Source organism: Pteropus vampyrus, unplaced genomic scaffold (assembly GCF_000151845.1).
Source record: "Pteropus vampyrus isolate Shadow unplaced genomic scaffold, Pvam_2.0 Scaffold115, whole genome shotgun sequence".
NCBI lineage: Eukaryota > Metazoa > Chordata > Mammalia > Chiroptera > Pteropodidae > Pteropus > Pteropus vampyrus.
The window spans coordinates 5,319,892-5,339,220 of NW_011888896.1; positions in this window are offsets into that span (position 1 = coordinate 5,319,892).

Consider the following 19,329-nt stretch of genomic DNA (forward strand, 5'->3'; position numbering starts at 1 on the left):
GGTTTGGCTCCATGCCATGTCTCACCTGCCTGGTCCCGCTCACTGCCCCATTCCTCCTCTCTACCCGCTCCTCACAGACATCCCCAGCCAGCTCCAGCCACAGGCAGTCTCACGCCTTTGCTGTGCTTTCCTCCACCCAGGTTTTCATCCCCTGCAGTCTACACTTGGTGTCACATCCTCTGCCACCACGCTTATGAAACCACAGAAGCCCTGAACAAAGTTCATCACTAGCCTCTGGCACTAGACTGGAAACCTCAGATGATTCAATACTGTGAAAGGAATTGGGCCAACTTGGTTTAAATTAATCCGGGTTTTGCTAATATGACCTTTCACTAGTACCTTCATTTATAAAATGTAAATAACAAAATTGGTATTGAATAAGTACCTGGCACATCATGCTCAATATTACTATTACTATTATTTTTTACTTAAAAAAATATATAAACTTTCATTTATTCGACAAACATTTATCGAATGTCTATTTTGTGCTAGACACTGAATCTATGATTCTCATTCTGGAAAAGAAGACTTTTGGAATGCCAGGCAATCTGGAAGTTTACCCCTGTCATTTGTGATTGGCACATTGCGAGTGCCCCAGTGCTAAATGTCACATTTTATCTCATTGGAAGTTGAGAATACTTGATGAGAACATACATTTCCAATACCTGAGGCACAATAAAGTCCAAAACAGGTTGGGGTGGTTTTTTTTTATAGTTTTTTGTCATTTTTCCTTCTCCCTGTCTCGTTTTTAATTAATCTTAAAGAATTTGTAGGATACAACCACCTTCTCCATAGACCCCTTCAGCATGAAACCAGGATCCTGAAACCAAGCAGGGGACATAGGAACCCCGTATCTAGAGAGCTCTTATAGAAATGTTAACTGATTTTTCTGAAAAATGTAAAACCACTTGTTCCTAATCTCACCCATATAGATTTTCTGCATGTAGATAAATCAAGGAGATAGACATATGCTGTTACTGATTGACTATCAAAGTTAGACCTCCCAAATCCTGCTTAAATGGCTGGATATTCTCAGTCAGATATTCCTTTACTAATACATAAAACATTACTCGTATCTGGTTGAGTGCTTTACTCACTTCTGTATCCTCAGTACCTTGTATAGTACCAGGCATTGAATTTATGAAGGTGATTGAAGTTGTTAAGGCACTGTGAAATAAACTTACATGCAGATAATAAATTATAATAAAATAAAGATGCTTTCTGTATCAATCACTGCTTGATGAACAAGAGCAACCACCAAATCTCAGAAGCATACATTAAGCATTTATTTCTCATACTCTGCTGGTTGGCTGGGAGATTGGCTGATCTAGGCGAGGCTCAGCCAGGGGGCTCTCTCCATGAGTATTTCTTCTGGAACCTAGCAGAGCAACAGCTATGCAGGAGAAGTTTTCATGGCAATAGCAGAAGCACAAAATGGCAAATACAACCTTGTAAGCACACTTTAAGCCTCCGCTTACATCTGTTAACTCCCTTTGGCCACAGCAAATCACATAGCCAAGCCCAAGGTCAGGAGTATAGAAGTACATTCTGCCCAGGTGAGGCCAAAACAAGTCATAGATGGCAAAGGCCAACATCTATTGAGTGGGGGAAGAGCACTCTTTCCATGAGGTTATAAGAGGAGAGGTATAAATATTTTGAACAGCAATATAACTTGCAACACTTCCTTTTAGAGGGCACCTCATTTAGGTCGCACTGCTTTAGCCCCAATAAACTATAACATTTGGTCTTTAATCAAATGTTTAATAAACTTTTGATATCAATAAAATAAGAATTAACTGAAGAGCTATTATATATCTAAATTTATTCTCTAAGAGGAATAATCTTGTCCTTGAAAAATAAACAATCTGTATGAAGAGTCAAGAAATAAACTTATTTTATTTAAATTAAACATTCTCTTTACTTTTTTATAGAAGTAGCTGCCTTTCCTTTGAAATGTTTTCGTAAGGCTATTTGGTCATTGGAGATATGAATTTTTTTAAATAACTAACTAGGACTTTTTTTTACTTGGTATGTTTATTAATCATTAACTTTTCTAGGGAGTAAAAAAATGTTAATGCTTTAAACAGCATTTCCTCTATTTTTAACATCTTACATTAGTATGATACATTTGTTAAAATTAATGAGCCAATACTGATAAGTTATTATTGAAGTCCCTTCTTTAATCAAATTTCCTCAGTTTTTCTCTAATGCCCTTTTTCTGATGAGGGATCCCATCCAGAATGCCACATTACATTTACTCATCATGTCGAGTTAGGTCTCTCTTGACCATGATAGTTGCTCAGACTTACCTTGGTTTTGATGACCTTGACATTTTTAAGGAATACCAATCAGGTATTTTGTGTATTATCTCTCTATTAGGATTTGACTTGTTTTTCTCATGATTAGACTAGGGTGACTGATGAGTTCTGAGGAAGAAAACCACAGAGACACAGTGCCACTTGCATCATATCTTTTTAAGAATACATATTATCAACATGACATCTCTGTTGATGTTCAGCTGACTGAGGTGATGTTTTTCAGTTTTCTCCACTGTATAGTTACTCTCTTTTCCTCCTTTCCATACTGTATTCTTTGTAAGGAAGTCACTATATACAACCAAAATCTAGGGAGTAGGAAGTTATACTCCACCTTTTTGAGGGCAGAGTATCTATGTAAATTATTTGCAATTCTGCATGGGAACTTTGTCTCTCCCCCATTTATTATTTATTCGAGCACTTATATCATTATGAACTCGTGAATACTTCTTTTATAATTGGATTATGATCCAATAGCACTTTAGTCATTTTGTTGCTCAAATTGTTCCAGCTTTGGCCATTGGGAGCTCTTTCATTTGGCACCTGTGTTCCTTAGACATAACTTCAACATAATGGGTGTTTGTTTGTTTGCTTGCTTGCTTGTTTGTTTTGAGCACTTCCTTATTTTCTAACACTGCAAGATTCTTCAGCCTCATTTTATATGTTTTCTGTTCCAGTCCTAGAATCAACCAGTTCTCCAAGGAGCCCTAGTTCCTTTTGTTGGAGAATAGTATTAGAAACCACGATCTGGGTACCAGGTGTGCTCATTGCTGGTAGAGTGTTATTGCTTCTAGGCCTGCTCTGTTAGCCTGTGTATATACGCATTTCTATGTATAAACATCTGTTCTGATATTAAGCTGAACATGAGTTCATACTGATGTCTCAAACTCTAATCCATTACCACTTGAATATTCTAGCCTCCTCCCTTCACTTATCTATAAATTGCCACTGCAAAAATGAAACATCATCCAACATCTGACTCCTATCATCTGACATCAATTTACTTAAATGTTCAATTTCAAAATAGCAGTATTAGAATTGTTAAACTGTACACTCATAGGAAATAACTTTATGAACTAGTGACAGGGCTTTATGCACAGTTTCTTTTGTCATAATTAGATTCCACTCATTTCCAAAATTACATAGATTAGCACATCTTACCCCAAACCCATTCAGTGAGGTTGTTTTGTATGTTTGTAATATATACAGTTAGATTGTTTTGTCACATACTGTATTCAATCCTGGGATTCCTCTACCCTCCTGAATGATTTTTTTACATTTGTATAATTAAAATTCACTCTTTTGCTCTAAGATTTTGACAAATGCATAGTGTCACATATCCACAATTACATTATCATATGGAATCCTCTCAATGTCCTTAAAAACATCCTGTGCTTCACTCACTGAACCCTTCTCCCGCTATCACCACCTCCTGCCAAACCCTGGAAATCACTGATCTTTTTTACTGTCTATGTAGTTTTGCCATTTCCAGTTTGTGATACAATTAGAATCAGAGAGTATGTAAACTTTTAAACTGGCTTATTTCACTTAGCAATATGAATTTAAAATTCGTGATGCTTTTCTATGGCTTCATTTTTTTTTTTATCACTGAATAACAGTCCAATCTATGGATGTACTACAGTTTGTTTATATAGTCACCTACCAAAGGACATTTGGTTGCTTCCAGATTTGGGCTATTATTTGTGCTCACTTTGGCAGCATGCATACTAAAATCAAGATTTAGGTTATTATAAATAAAGTGACTATAAACATTCATGTGCAGGCTTTGTGTGGACATAAGTCTTCAAATCAGTTGAGTAAATACCTAGGAGCACAATTGCTGGATCATATGGTAAGACTATGCTTAGTTTTGTAAGAAACTGCCAAACCGTCTTCCAAGGTATTTGTATCATTTTATATTTCAACCAGCAATGAATGAGAGTTCCTGTTGCATCTTTACCAACAACTGGTGTTCTTAGTTGTTTGGATTTTGGCTATTCTGTTCTTTTCCATGTTTTTTTTCCCCAATTTATTTCTTGAAATTTTATTTGGATTTAATATCTACATATCTCATCCTTTTTTTTTTATCTGTCTTTACTTTTATTGTAGTAAATATTTTTTAGTATACTATTTAAATTCATTTGTAGGATGCTATTATGGACTGAATGTTTGCGTCCCTCAAAAATTCATATGTTGAAGCCCTATTCTTCAATATGATGGTATTTAGAGATGGGGCCTTGCACTCTTCCATGTGTGGACACAGCAAGAGGGCCACCTGAGAGGGACCCTCTGAGAGCAATCATCTGAGAGGGTCCTCACTAGAAACTGAGCCTGTCAGCACCTTTATCTTTAACTTATTCTCCCAAACTGTGAAAAATAAATGTCTGTTGTTTAAGACACCCAGTTTCTGGTATTTTGTTATGGCAGACCAAACAAAATAATACAGATGCCTTTTACTATATATATTTTAGTTATTTTCAAGCATAATTTCTTGAATACTTTTTTCTTCCCCTTTCTTTCTCTCCTCTACTTCTAGGACAGTTATGTGGGACTCTGTTCATTTTTTTCTCCAATTTCTTATAATTTTTAAAATCTATCATCGATTTCACTGATTTGTTTTATTCTATGAGCTAAAATCTGTTATTAAGTCCCTCTAGTGAATTTCTCATTTCAGTTATTCTACTTTTGGGCTCCAGAATTTCTATTTGATTTTTAAATAATCTATCTCTTTATCGATGTTCTCTATTTGATGAGTCATTATTGTTATACTTCTTTTACTTCTTTAAATATAGTTTCTTTTATTCAAACATGTTTACAGTAATTGCTCTGAAGTTTTCCTGTGCTAACTTCAATATCTGGCTCCCTCAAAGATAGTTTCTATTGATTGCTTTTGTAGGGAAGGCAAAAAACTTATCTCTACCCTCTTAGAGTCTCTGGCTGGGCCCGAGAATTAGGTTGACATGACACATTAACAAGAAAAGCATACAAATTTATTTAGTATTAGTTTTACATGACAAGGGAGCCTTCGTAAAGAAATGAGATCATAAAGAAGTGGCAAAACCTAAATGCTTATTTACTGGGTTGAACAAAAAGTGGCAGTTGTAAAAATGTAACTAAAATAAATGAAGAGACTAAAGGAAGATAAGAGGCATTTTAACAAAGTCTGTTAGCACAAAATTCCCTTGGCCTTGACTCCCATTTCTAGTGATAAGAATGTTCCTTTCCTCCTGGCACGGAGAAGACAGCTCTCACAAGGGAGTTTTAACTTCTGCTTTTAGGAAGAAAGGGGAGAATCAAGTGCCTTTTTCATATCTGCTGTTACTTAAGTGCTTTTAACTCAGAATAATCAGTACACCAAAGTGACATATTTTGGGGTGCCATGTCCTGAATCCCTTCACTTTTCTTCCTGTGTATGGTCATACTTTCCTGGTGGATTTTTTTTGTTTTTTTGTTTTTGTTTTTTCTTTTGCATGTAATTTTTGAAATTGGAAATTTTAAATAATATATTATAGCAACTCTGGATTCTTATCCTCTCCAGGGGTAGTTGTTGTTGCTGATTTTTTTGTTTCTTTAATGATTTGCTTGGATTAACTCTGTAGAATCTGTCTTCCCAACATTGTGCAGCCAGCAATGTCTCTGCTCAGGTTTTCAAAAATGTATTTATGTTTCATTTTTCAGCCTAGCTCCCTAAGGGTCAGCATAGCTGAGTGCTCAGCCAATGATTGATTAGATGTTGTGCAAAAAACATCTTGAACCAGTAAGGCTTCCACACTTTGCCAATGGAACTATGTGTTTTTAAGGAATGTAATCAAAGTTCAAGCAGTTATAGGTCTACTCTAACTTATTCTCTCTGCATATTCAAAGCTTCATCGGAGGAAAGTAAATATCCAAGGTCCTATCTAATCCTTCCTTTGTCTGTGTACATTCTTGAGCATGCATACCCTTTTCCACATCACCAGGGCTAAGTGAATACTTGTGAAAGCCCAGTTACTACCTCAGTCTCTGATTTTCTCTTTCAGTTTTTTGGCCGGTCTATCAATCTGTTGCTTGCACAAGTAATATTGTGACCCTAGGCTAGCTGCAATATTGGCTTTCTTAAATTGTTTGCTATTATTCTTAGATGTTCCTACTATCATTTTTGACAACACCCTTGGGTATCTGTGCTCTACTCCAAAGCAAATCAGACTTGTCTAGTAAGGAGTCTGCCCATGTTCACAACCTGCCCCTCCCTCATAAAATTACTAACAGTGGAGCTTGGTGGGGAATGACAGAAGCCCCAAGGTAAAATGCCACAAACTCGCACTGTGATTACTGATGTTTAGTTTTTCTTGAATAAATTCTTGTCAATTAGATGGATGTCTCTGGTCAATTTCCCAAATCTTGAAGTGGTTATTTTTGACAGTTTTGTCTGGTTTTATAGTTGGCTTCAGGGGAGAGGATTTTCATACCTCCTCACTCAACCATTTGAGAAGTCCAACCTCAAGTCAAACTTTTTGCTCTCAGCCAGGAATCACTGCAATATTTCATTATAACATGAAAAAGGAAAAGATATGCAAGACTTATAGACAAAATTATGAATAAGAAGATACATGACAATTTTAATAAAAAGATTCAATATAAAAAAGATAGACCCATATAAATCCAGTGTAATTCCAATTAAAGTATCAGTGGGATTCTTGACAGAACTTGATTAGACAGCGTGGATACTGGCACACGGATAAGCCAATGGTACAGGTTAGAAGGCCCACAAACAGATTGCGATAGGCAGAATTCTAAGAATTACTCTCAATAATTCTAGCCTTTTTACAATATCTTCTCCTCTGATTGAGGTGAATTATGAGAAAATATCCTTCCCATGACTATGTTACATTAGGCAGAAAAATGGAGATTCATCTGGGTAAGCCTAATCGATTCAAATAAGCCCTTTAAAAGAGAATTTTCTCTGGTTGTTGAAAATGACCAGAAAATTGGAAGCATGAGAAAAATCTGACATATCATTGCTGGCTTTGAAAACGGAGGAGACCACAAGGAATAAGGTGGCCTTGAGTTGCGGAGAGTGGCCCCAGGCTCATAGGCAAGGAAAATGGGACCTCAATGCTATAGCCTCAAGGAACTGAATTCTGCCAACTACCTGAATGAGCTTAAAAGTAGATTATTCTCCAGAACCTCCAGATAAGAGCCTGGCCCAGCTAACACCTTGATTTTGCTTCAATACTTGTGGGAAACCAGCTGAGCCTGCTTGGACTTCTCTGATCTACCCAACTGCGATGGGTATAATTGGGTGTTGTTTTAACCCACAAAATATGTGGTAATTTGTTATGCAGCAATAGAAAATTAATACACAGACCTATACGCACATAAATTTTTGATAAACCACAGAGCTGGCTTTGCATACCATTGGTGAAAGGAGGAGCCATTCAAAGAGTAATTCTAGGACAACTGGTCATACATATAGGGGAAAAAATGGGATCTCTACCACCAGATATGACAAGCAAATACAAACTTTTATTATAAGAAATTTTAGAAGAACTTCATAAACCTGGGGTAAGGAATTCCTTAATGAAAGATGTAAAATACAGAAAAAGATTCAAAATTCAAGTACATTTGAAATTTAAAAATTTATTTATCAAAATCAACATTTGAAAAAGAAAAAGCAAGTAAGGAAAAGACAAGAAGGCTAAAAAAGCAGGAATGTATGGTGTCTCAAGAGTCAGGAGAGAAGTATGTTGGAAGAAGTTCAGAAGTTGTCATTCGTGTTGCATTCTACTGAGAAGTGGAGTTAGAGGAAGACAGCCAAGTGTGCACTGGATTTGAAGACACGAAGAACACTGGTGACCAGGACAAGGAGAATTTCAATGAAGAAGGAGGAAACCCAGGGTAATACATGGGCAGCTATGTTTCCAGGAAATACCACACCTTGAAAAATGCCCCAAATGCCCTATCATTTGCATATTCATAGCTCTCTTAAAATACCTAAACGTGATAGTGATAGGTTTCTATTTGGCTTTTATTCTATAACAAGACAAGTAGAATTACAGCCTATTTCACAATTTACTTAGTTATTTCCTATGCTTTTGACAGTTCTATCATTTTCCTGACATTTCTTCCCCTCTAGAAAGATGAGAAAGAGAGAAACTAGAACAAAATTGTGGCAATCCTTACAGTTGAAATAGGTCTTAATTGTTTCTAGTCAAGCTGAACTTTCTGGAGGGTCAAAGATGGAAATTTGAGGTGCATCCAGCTAGTGCTGAAATCTTACACACTTCATATATGTGTTTAGGCACACACACACACAAAAGAAAAGCTAAAATGAATCCCCGCTCCTTTTCCTCTCGTTGTCCCTTGCAAAGTTGACCTAACTGGTCATTTTGACTCCACTACTTCAATAAAAAGAAATCAGGTTGAGGAGGTTCAGGGGATGGGGGCAGAGACCTGGTCTTGTGCTCTCTCAACCCACGGAAACTTGAAAATATTTCTCTTCTCAAAATTATTCTCCTCCAACAAAAATAGCTCCTAAACTATAGAAGCTCACTCCAGACATACAAAAGGATTTCAAAATTTCACTAATGAAGATTATAATTAAAATATTTAAATGGGTTTTTAATTTTCTTTCTGGGCTATGCTATTTCCTAGTTCTCTCCAAGAGCTGCTATTGTTCAATCCTGACAGAATTCTCTGTTAGAAATTATAGCCTGCTGCCTTTCAGCATCTTCATTAAAATGCAATGCTGCCAGATATATCTGCATGCATATGAATGAAGCATCTATAGAATAATTAAGTCATGAATAACACATTGCTGAGCATGGTTTTTTCTGAATAGGGAAAGAATGTTATTTATGAACCCAGAATTTTATATTATATGGAAAAATAATTGGCAATATCAAGTATTATTTGAGGACTCATTAATTTAAATTATGATTGCCTTGTTATAGACTCCATTTTTAATAAAATGTCGATTTACATTGGAAAATGGATGTGAATTTACATGCCATTTTTCTTCATTTTGCTCAAAAGTCCACAGGAAGCTTTTTAGCAATAGAGATTGCATAATTTAAGAATATTCTTTTAAATGTTTTCTAAACAAAAGGTCATTAGCATCACAGCGACTTCACAGGTCTGGGTTCAAACTAATAGCCAGAGATGGTTATATCAATGGAAAAACATAGATACTATTCTCCAGCAGTACTTAGGCTTTTTCAAGCAACATCGTGGGAGCAAAAGTTGAGCTTCTCTGAATCCACCCCTCCCCCCATGCAGTGTGTTTGAATCAGGAAGCAGTTCTTTTCCAAAGACCCCAGCTTACCAATGCCCACTTTCTAGAGGTAAAGTATGTGTAGTTTAGCTCCTTGTCCTCTTGAGACCTTAGCCATGGTATACTGTATGCTAAAGTCATAGAGGGAGACAAAGAATAACTGAGAAGACAGAGGTAAAGACTGCAGAGAGAACAGGGATGCAAGGCTTAACGTGAAAAGAAAAAAAAATGTCTCTTCCTTCTTGACTTCCTTCAGGTCCCTTGGTTGATTGATTTTTGTTGTTGTTGTTCATAATTTTTGGGAATTCATTTCACATTTGGGTTTTTTTTTTTCTTCTTTTTCAACAGACAGCACATGCACAAGGGGTACAGAGTCAAATGTCAATGGAGCAAACAACTTCAGACATCTGGTCAATCCCACAGAAGTCAAAAGAACCTGCTTCAAATCTTGGAAATGTATTTCCTCATTTTCATTGTCCCTTCAAGAGGCCTCAGTGCTCCTCTCCTCCTCTTTTACCCATATTATAGCAGTATTTCCTTTAGTGGCTCTGTCTGCAATATCTCATCCCCAGCCAATGCCTCATCCTACCTTTCCCAAGTACATGTACATTTCCTAAACCATCTCTGGCTACTTCATTTCTCTGATAAAAATTCATCCATGGCTTTTCATCTCTCTCAGGATCAATTCCAACCCACTCAACATGGTTCAAACAGCTGTGCAGGGCCTGGCCCCAGACCGCCTCCCCAGCTCTTTCTGCTGAGCCCCACTTGTCCTCCTCCTTCTGGTCTAACTGAATTACTCACCATTCCCTGAATTCATCAAGTTCCATGTTCTCACACATGCTGTTTCCCTAATTCTCATCTATTTGTCCTTAAATTTTCAGCCCAAAGGCTCTCTAATCCCTACTCCCTCTGCTTTTGATGTCCCCCATGGCACATTGAGTATCACATTTGCATCACTAGAAAAGTACTTTCTTAATGTTGAACTACAACTGTTGATGATTTGTTTGTCTATTTTCCCCACTAGAGTACAATATTTTGGAAAGCAGAAAAATGTTTTATTCAACTTTGTGTTCCTATCACCTGTCCCAGGGCATAGCAATTAAAGCTCCTTGAATGAAAGAATGAACTATATATAGGACAAGGCAAAATGAGGTAGGTGCTGTCACCTTCTGCCTTTATATGGCAGGGAGTAAAAGAGAAGACCCTTGGATACCAGACAGCTTGGGTTTAAGCCTTGACTCTGCTATTTAATGAGTGACAATAAGTTATCTCATTTTTATGAGCCTCAGTTTCCTAATCTGTAAAGTGGATATATACTCACATTTCATGGAGTTATTTTGAAGATTAAATTAAATGAGAGACTATGTTTAATGGGAGGCCTGATACATAGTATGCAATCAGTAATGGTAGTTATTAATATCATCATTACTATTTTTATCACTATTAAAGCATAGCCAATAAAAGCTAAAAAGGCCATTTGAGTGAGGCGGTATGTGTTTACCTTCATTTTGAAGGTTCATTATATTATAAGATGAAATGCTAGACCCCCAGGTAATCCATAATAAAACATCATAACTAAAATAGCATAAGTAGACTGGCAGACCAGCCTAATTTTGCTGCTCCATCTGGTTCCTCTGTCATGATGTGCTGGGGAGAAGGATCCTACTTTAACTGTAATCATTGAATCGCATCTGTTTTTTGTTTGCTCCCACATTCACCCAGTATATATCTTGCGAGGCGTTCTGCACTTAGCACTAAGTGAGGAGTTTAAATAGCATAGAATATTAGAAGATATCCTGACCTCTGAATCAGAATGTCCTGCTTAACTACGGCCAGTTACACCTGTTGTCATCTAATCTATATAGGAAATTAGGAAAGTGGACTAATTAGGAAAGTGGACTATCTGATCTCTAAGATTCCTCATATCACCAAAATTATAATTTCAAATGGAAGCATGGCCCTTATGCTACACAAAATTATAATTGTGATGGGACTAAACTATTAAAGTATTACGTGACCTAGTTTTGCCCACTTTGTCCCCCCTCCTCCTGCTTTCATGATATCACCAGATTAATACTTTGAGTTCGTGTAAGGGAGTCTCCAGAATGCAGGAGGTAGAGGAAATACAATAGCTGCCTGGGTGATTAGCTGGAGGAGAGCAGAGAGAGCTGCAATCTAACAAGGCAGGTAGGTGGACAGGAAAAGTCAGGGAACCGGAAGATTAGGAGAGAGTATAGAAATGGAGTGACATAGAATAGGGAAAAGGTATTGGCACTATAAGAAGTAGCCAGGGATTCTATGAATTGCCGTGGGATATGCTCTCCAATCCCATTAATGTCATTCAAAAGAGGTAAGTAAACCGGAGCAGAAGAACTATACTTCTCTGAATGTAACACCTCCTGAAAGATTGGACTAAATGGGTCAAAATGTCAATGGACTTACACCAACTAATGAAAAGTTGTGTGCATTGAATATGTGTGCATTGAATATGTGTTTAGTCTTCAAAGTAAAAGAAATAAATGGGACATAATTTGAGGTGCCTCCAGAATACTAAAAAATAAAATTTTGACATTTTAGAAATGAGATAAATGAAAAAGTGGTGAGCTTCATCATAGTCCAATGGTAAAATGATCAGACCTAATGTAATCCATTTAAATGGCATAATTGACAGAAGTAAAAAATGTTTTCCAATATTGTGGATGGGAAATTATTTCACAAACATATTAGGATTACTCAAAAAGTTTACTTTTTTCCACTTTTTTTAAACTGATGTTAATAAGGCAATAATATGGTCTATATTTTAAGAAAGTATAGCTACCTTTTTATTCAATATAGTTGACCCTTTCAGCTGAATTTTTAAGGAAAATAAGAGAAAGAACATGGTAAAGACATGAAACCCAATAAATTTAAGAAATCATAAGTAGTTAGACTAAATAAGGAAGTTATTAGACCTGCATTTTAGAAGATTTATTTTGGTTGCAGAGTGTAGGGTGGCAAGGAAGGAAACAAAATCAAGGAGACTCGTTAGAAAACTAGAGCAATAATTCAGATGAGAAAAAATGGGAACCCGAACCACTGTAACTGAGTATGAAGGGAGGATAAAAGATTTGGGTTTTAGTCCCAGATTTTGCACTAACTATACATATAATCTTGGACAAATTACTTACTTCTCTAAATCTTAATATCATAATCTAGAAAATGCGGATAAGAGTGCATAAGGATGTTGGAGGATTTAAAAAAGACAAACAGAGACTCATGGAAATGGACATTAGATTAGTGGTTACCAGAGTGGGGGGAGGTGAATTAGACAGGGTAAAAGGGGTCAAATATGTGGTGATAGAAAGAAATCTAACTATGGGAGGTGAACATACAATGTAAATATATATATATATATATATATATATATATATATATATATATATATATATATATGCCTTACTGTTAAAATGTACAGCTGAAACGTACCAGATTTCGTTAACCAATGTTACTATAAAATAATTAATTAATTATTCATTTTTTAAAAAGATAAGGCATGCAAAGCATTCAGCACAGTTCCTGGAATGAAAAATATAGACATGGAAATAGTCAGCAAACATGTGGAAGATAAACTATGAAGTTGCCCAAGTATCAGGTATGGAGTTGAAAGCAGAGTACCAGTGTCGTCTAGGTTAAGAGAGTGGATCTCTGACTTATCAAATTCTAGCCCTCCTGTTGCTCCAGAATTCCACCACTTCTTTACTGAATATAAAACATATACCATGTAAATGATGGTGCTGCCACTATCAACCAGCTATTTGCTTCTTGGCAGCTCTGCCTATGGCTTATTTTTGGAACTAGCAGCAAGAAACAAGAGGATAAAAGCATAAGTGAAGGTGGCTGGTCTGCCTTCTTGATAAATCCCACCATTCCCCACTTGGCCTGATGAAGCTGTATGAATTTTCTCAGTTACTCAGATGGGATGTAAAAATGAGGTCTGCTTTTTTATGCTGTTTTGATTTTGAGGTTTAATTAGTGTTGTTTCTGGGGAATTCATTGCTTTAATTAATTATGTGCCCTGATTTCTTCAGTGAAGAATGCCATTGGAAACATGAATATGTAATGAGTACAACTTTATCCCAGCTGAGGAGGGTGGTGGGTACTTGGCTATCACCTCTCAATACAAGTAAAAGGACCTCAGGTACTAAAAGGAGCTGGACCGTAAGGTCTTATTTGTCTTTTTTTTTTTAACTCAAGTGCTCTTTTGTTTTATTTAAAAGCTGGGTCCATTAACAAAAAATACAGAGAAAAAAAAACAATAAGATTGCTTTGGTACACTTTTAGACCTCTTAACTGCTTGTAAATCAGTAAGCTAAGTTCTAAATCAGGGTTTTTCAAACTCAGCACATTTTGGACCATGTAATTCCTTGTTGTATGAGGCTTTTCTGTTTAGCAGTATCCATGGCCTCTACCCACTAGACGCTAGTAGTATCTCCAATTTATGACAATCAAAAATGTCTCCAGACATTGGCAAATGTCCCCTGGAGGCAAAATCTCCTGGGTTGAGAACCACAGGTCTAAATGAAGGACTTACTTTTCAGGATGATCAAAGCTAGGGTTATTAATCAACAATAAACATGTGCTCATTGATAACTTGCAAAACACTGCTTGGTATAAAAAATACAAAAATACTAAAGTATTATGCAATATTGGAGAAGACCTTGGGCCAGCAGTACCTTGGGCCAGCAGTCTAGATCCATGTCTGCTGCTTACTAGCCATGTGTCACTGAGCAATTTATTTACCCTTTCTGAGTGTCCTCATGTTGCTAAGAAACAAACTTGAGAAAAGAAAGGTGAAAAGATATATATTTGCAACTGGATAAGTAGTCTTAGTAATCTTATCGAAAGATCTCTAAAAGCAAACCTTTAGAAATCTTTGTTCTCCAATCTAATATGTTCGATACTTTTATGAATGGCTTCTGTGAATGAAAATGTAATTAATGTGTTAACCCACTGTAAACACAACATGTACTTGGAGCGTCATTAACTCGACGAGAGCACCAGAATTTAAGATGATATTGAAAAGCCACATCTAAGCAAAAGATATTTGCAAATGGAGAATGTAGACTCATGCATTTGGACTCTAAAATTCACACCATAGCACAAATACCAGATTGGGGAAGTCAGTGTGTATATAAATGAGCAAAGAGGAGAGCAGTAGGAGATGAGACAAGAGATATAGGAATTCAAATTATATGGGGCTTCATAGCTCATATTAAGAGAAATTTGTCATTTACTCTGAGTGAAATGAAAAGTCATTTGAGAGTTTAAACAAGGGAGTAACAGATTGAATCAATTTTTTATTTTATCAGATTATTTTGGATATATTCAGTATAAATGAAATGTGGATAAGGACAGAAACTTGAAGACCAATTAAGGAACTACTGCATTAAGCCAGGAGAGAGTACAGTTGCTTGGATGAGATGTAGCACAGAGATATAAAAGATTAGATTTGGGATGTCAGAAAAAGAGAGGAGTTGATACTGACTCTAAGATTTTTAGTCTAATTAAGTGGAAAGATAGAGGGCCATGAACTAAAATGTGGAAGACTGGGGGATCAGATTGTGAATAGGTAAGTTGAATGATATAAACATAGCATGAAAAGATAATAGCTGTGAAGGAGCTATTTGGCTTATTCTACAAAACTTTTGAACAAAAACCAGATGTAGAATTTATTAGGTATGACCATATGATTCTGGATAAGAAAGAATTGGTGCAGATGGAATAATATGAAATAATAACTTAATAATAATAATACCAACCTTAGCTCATAGTCCTTATGAGCCATGCGCTTTGCAATTATTATCTCATTTAATCCTCAAATCAGTCCCAAACTATAGTGTGAGTCACAGTGTGCAAGTGATTAAGCTATGCAAAATTTGGTCTAGGTTCAGATTGACAAGACTGATTACCCCGAGTGAGCTAAAGTTAACATTTTTGTTGTTTTATTATTGTTCCAATTAGTAGGCAATGCAAAAGAATACACATAAGAGCAAGATGGGAAGGAGATACGTCTCTCGAATGACTATTTGTTTTTTCAAAGAAGCATGCCTAAAGTGGAATAGTTTTAGCAGCTCATGTGGTGTAAAGATCCTTCCCTTTGGAAGAATCTGCAGCGCTATACTTGCCCTTTATTCCTTTTTGGACTGGGAGGTAACCACATTATTTAGACCCTACTGTCAAAGCTCCAGATTCATAATTTCTGGTTGAAGCACTGTTACCTAATCTAATAGTTTCCATATTTTGGTTCTTTCTTAGCCAGTGTGCCCATTTGAGATTTTAGTGCAGCAGGTCTGGCCTAGGCCTGCCATAGCAGTGGGCTAGGATTTAAACCCAGGCAATCTGACTCCTGAACCTGGTCTTAACAACTGCCTGGCACTATGCCCTATACATAAAGGCAGTCAAGAAGAAACTCAAAACCCACTTGTGAAGATGAAGTAGAGTAAATTTAAACCTCAGATATAATATAGACTAGGTGACTAATAAAGCAACTTCAAATGTGTAGAACATAAGACTACCTCTCTGCCAATCTGTTGGGTTGGTGAACTATGATAAAATACAAGAAAGAACTGGAGAAGTGTTATTCTTGTTCTATATTTCTGCAGAACAGAAATCCATCTTCCATCTACATCCTCGACCATTGGAGTGTCCGCTGTTCTATAACTCACTCAATTTTCTTTTCTCCAAATAAACCCTGAACAGTGGTGTCTCTGTACATACTGTTTCTGCTCCCAGATTACTCTCTTCCCCTCTTTTCACCTGGATAAAACTACTTCAAGACTTGACTGGGAGACCACCTTTTCTATAAAGCCACTTAGAATCCCACTCTTCTATCTAGTCATCTTTGATCTCCCCTCTCTCTCAGAGATAGCTCTTGGACCTGTTTGACAATAGTACTTATTTGATTGTCACATATATATGTCATATATATATATTTACTTAGAAGTTTCCTCCAACAATATAATGTCCTTTTCTTGGATTGCTAATGATTTTTTTCTAAGCTCTTTTCCTAGATGCCAAAACTAAATGTTGTTGCTGACTGTTTTGCATTAGTTTGTCTAAGTAGATTTCTAGCTATCATATGCAGGATGAACTGGAAAGTGACATGGGAGATCCATATTGGAGGTCCTTGCAATAGTCCAAGTTTAAGGTGTAGAGGACTTGAAAGAGGATAAGAATAGAAAACATGAGGATTAAAGGGAAAAATCAATAGATGTCGTGGGAGAAGAAGGGTGAGAGAAATGAACATACAAGAGTAGATAAAAGGTGTCTTTATAAATGAAAGAGTGTTTCTGGAATTATGGCTATATAAATATTAGGTGAAACCCCTTCTAGACAGCACATCAGAAAATGTTTAAAAATTTCTTTCTTAATGCAACAAAATTTTGAATGTATAACTGAGCTGGTGGGAAGGAAGAGAATTATTCAGAGGAGTCCAACAGCGCACACACAAAAAAAATGAAATTAGTGCCAGAGCCAGCCTTTTCTTGGAGGCACAAACGGATTCCTGGTGGCCTAAATTCTGAATTTTAAAGAGTTTCTGACAGTCAACAGGAGCCTAAGCAGAATGAGAGTTTGGATCAAAGACCCCTTCCATAAAGTCAGGACCACCAAAAGGCAATACTCTCAATGGATGATCTAGAAACAACCTCTACCTATAGAAAGAGTCATGGAGACACTTGCCTTTCTCAGCATTAGCGTTGTGTGAAAAGGAAAAATATGGGGGAGAGGGAGAAGGAAAATAAATGTCTCTAATGAGAAGTCCTCATGCAGATCTGCATTCCTATGATCTGAGGGACAAAAGCCATACTGTCCATGTATCTAAAAACCGTAAGCCAAGGGTGACCCTGGTTGGAAGTACTCCCAGAAACTTTGCAGAAAAAGCACATTCACTGTAGAGAAATTAATTTTAGGTACAGACTCAAAGAAAATTCTCAGAGATAATGTTCTGAGATATGTAAGTCCACAATCAAAAATTATCAAACCAAGAAGGAAACAATCAGTAAAAGCTGGCAGACAGAACAAATAGCAGAATAAGGCAATTGATTGGAACAAAAAATTGATATTGGAACAATCAGACACAAAATAATAAATAACTAGGTTTAATATGTTTAGAAAAATAAAAAAGGGTTTTGAAAATATTGAAAAGATACAAGACACTGTTAGACAGCTAGATATAAAACAGAACCACATAAAAATTCTAGAAATAAAAAAATCAAAATTAAAAAGCAACAGATTAGACTCAGCAATTGAGAGATTTAGTGAACTGGAAAATAGAGATTTAAAAAATTTACAAAACACTGTTTCGAGAGACAAAAGTAAATATGAAGTAGAGGATAAGACACATGGAGGAGGCAGTGAGAAAGTCTGCCATACTCAATCCATTGGTAATGAAATTCTGAAGGAAATATGAGCAGTAGAAACTGCAAAATTCAGGTAGACTTCAAAAGCTGCCCCCTGCTATGCAGATTATTAATATTAGAAGAGCATGGATAATTGCTGAGTCTCAAAGCTGAGAGGAAAGGCTGCCACCTTGAGGGAAAATATAGATGAAAGGAAAAATCTGACCATCTTTCTCTCCTTTCTCATTTAAATTAATAGTGTCACATTAACATAATCCCAAAAGAAGGAGGAAGCTGGGGCGTAAAGGCCACATATCTAAGTATAAATTTGCAATGGGTTTATGAAAGAGAAGATGGTAGATTCTCTGGCAGCAGCACTGATTATTGCTTGTTCACCCTGTCTATATATCCCAAATAGAATAATCTAAACAATTATTATATTCTCCTTCCCTCCTCTTTAAGAGTGGCTGGGGATACGTCTCTAAGAGAAGATCTGAGAAGCTCACTAGTGTGTCCTAGTTGTGAACATTCTTCTGCAGAAATAATCACACTGAAGAATAGAGGAAGACAAGCTTTTTCTGTAAAGGACGAGATAGGAAATATTTTAGGTTTGAGGGCCTTGTGGTTGATATTACAACTACTAAACTCTGTCATTCTAGTGTAAAAGCTGCCATAGATAATGTGTAAACAAATGAACATGGCTATGTTCCAATGAAACTTTACTTACAAAGGCAGGTGGTAGGCTTTAGTTTGCTAACCCCTGCTATAAAATATTATTTATCTAGAAACACAAATATTTGTGGCATTCAAGAAATGGAATTGTTCTAAAATGGTATTTTAATGATCACTCACTTTTAAAGTCACATTACGATAATTAAAGGAAAATGTGCTATAGAACTTGGGCATAGTGGTAGCGTAAGGGCTGAGAAATACAATCCAGTTAGTCACAGTGGCCCAGTTCAAACAATATACCCTTGGTGGGTTGAGATGGCCAACTGGTTAAGACATAAGACTGCTAAATAATGTATACGTGTTTATGCAAATCATAACAGCCAGTGAAAATGATTCTTTCAGAAGGCAATGTATGTGGCAAAAACTTTGTTGTTTTCACACAGTGAAAGTCATCTACTACTGAGCTAGAGATGCTCCAACATACAGGTTGGGGAGAAATTCCAAGGGGAAGCACAGCATTGGGAAGCAGATGAAACTGAAGCAAGTTTACCACTGTGCCCTCTCCTTCGGATTCTGTCCCTGCTACTACAAAAGGCCATAGCAGTCATTTTGTTACACCCCAGCTACAAATGAACAACGATTTCCACATAAATCAGAATTATTCCATGACTTTTTAAACTATAAATGCAACACAATGCTTTCTTTTGCC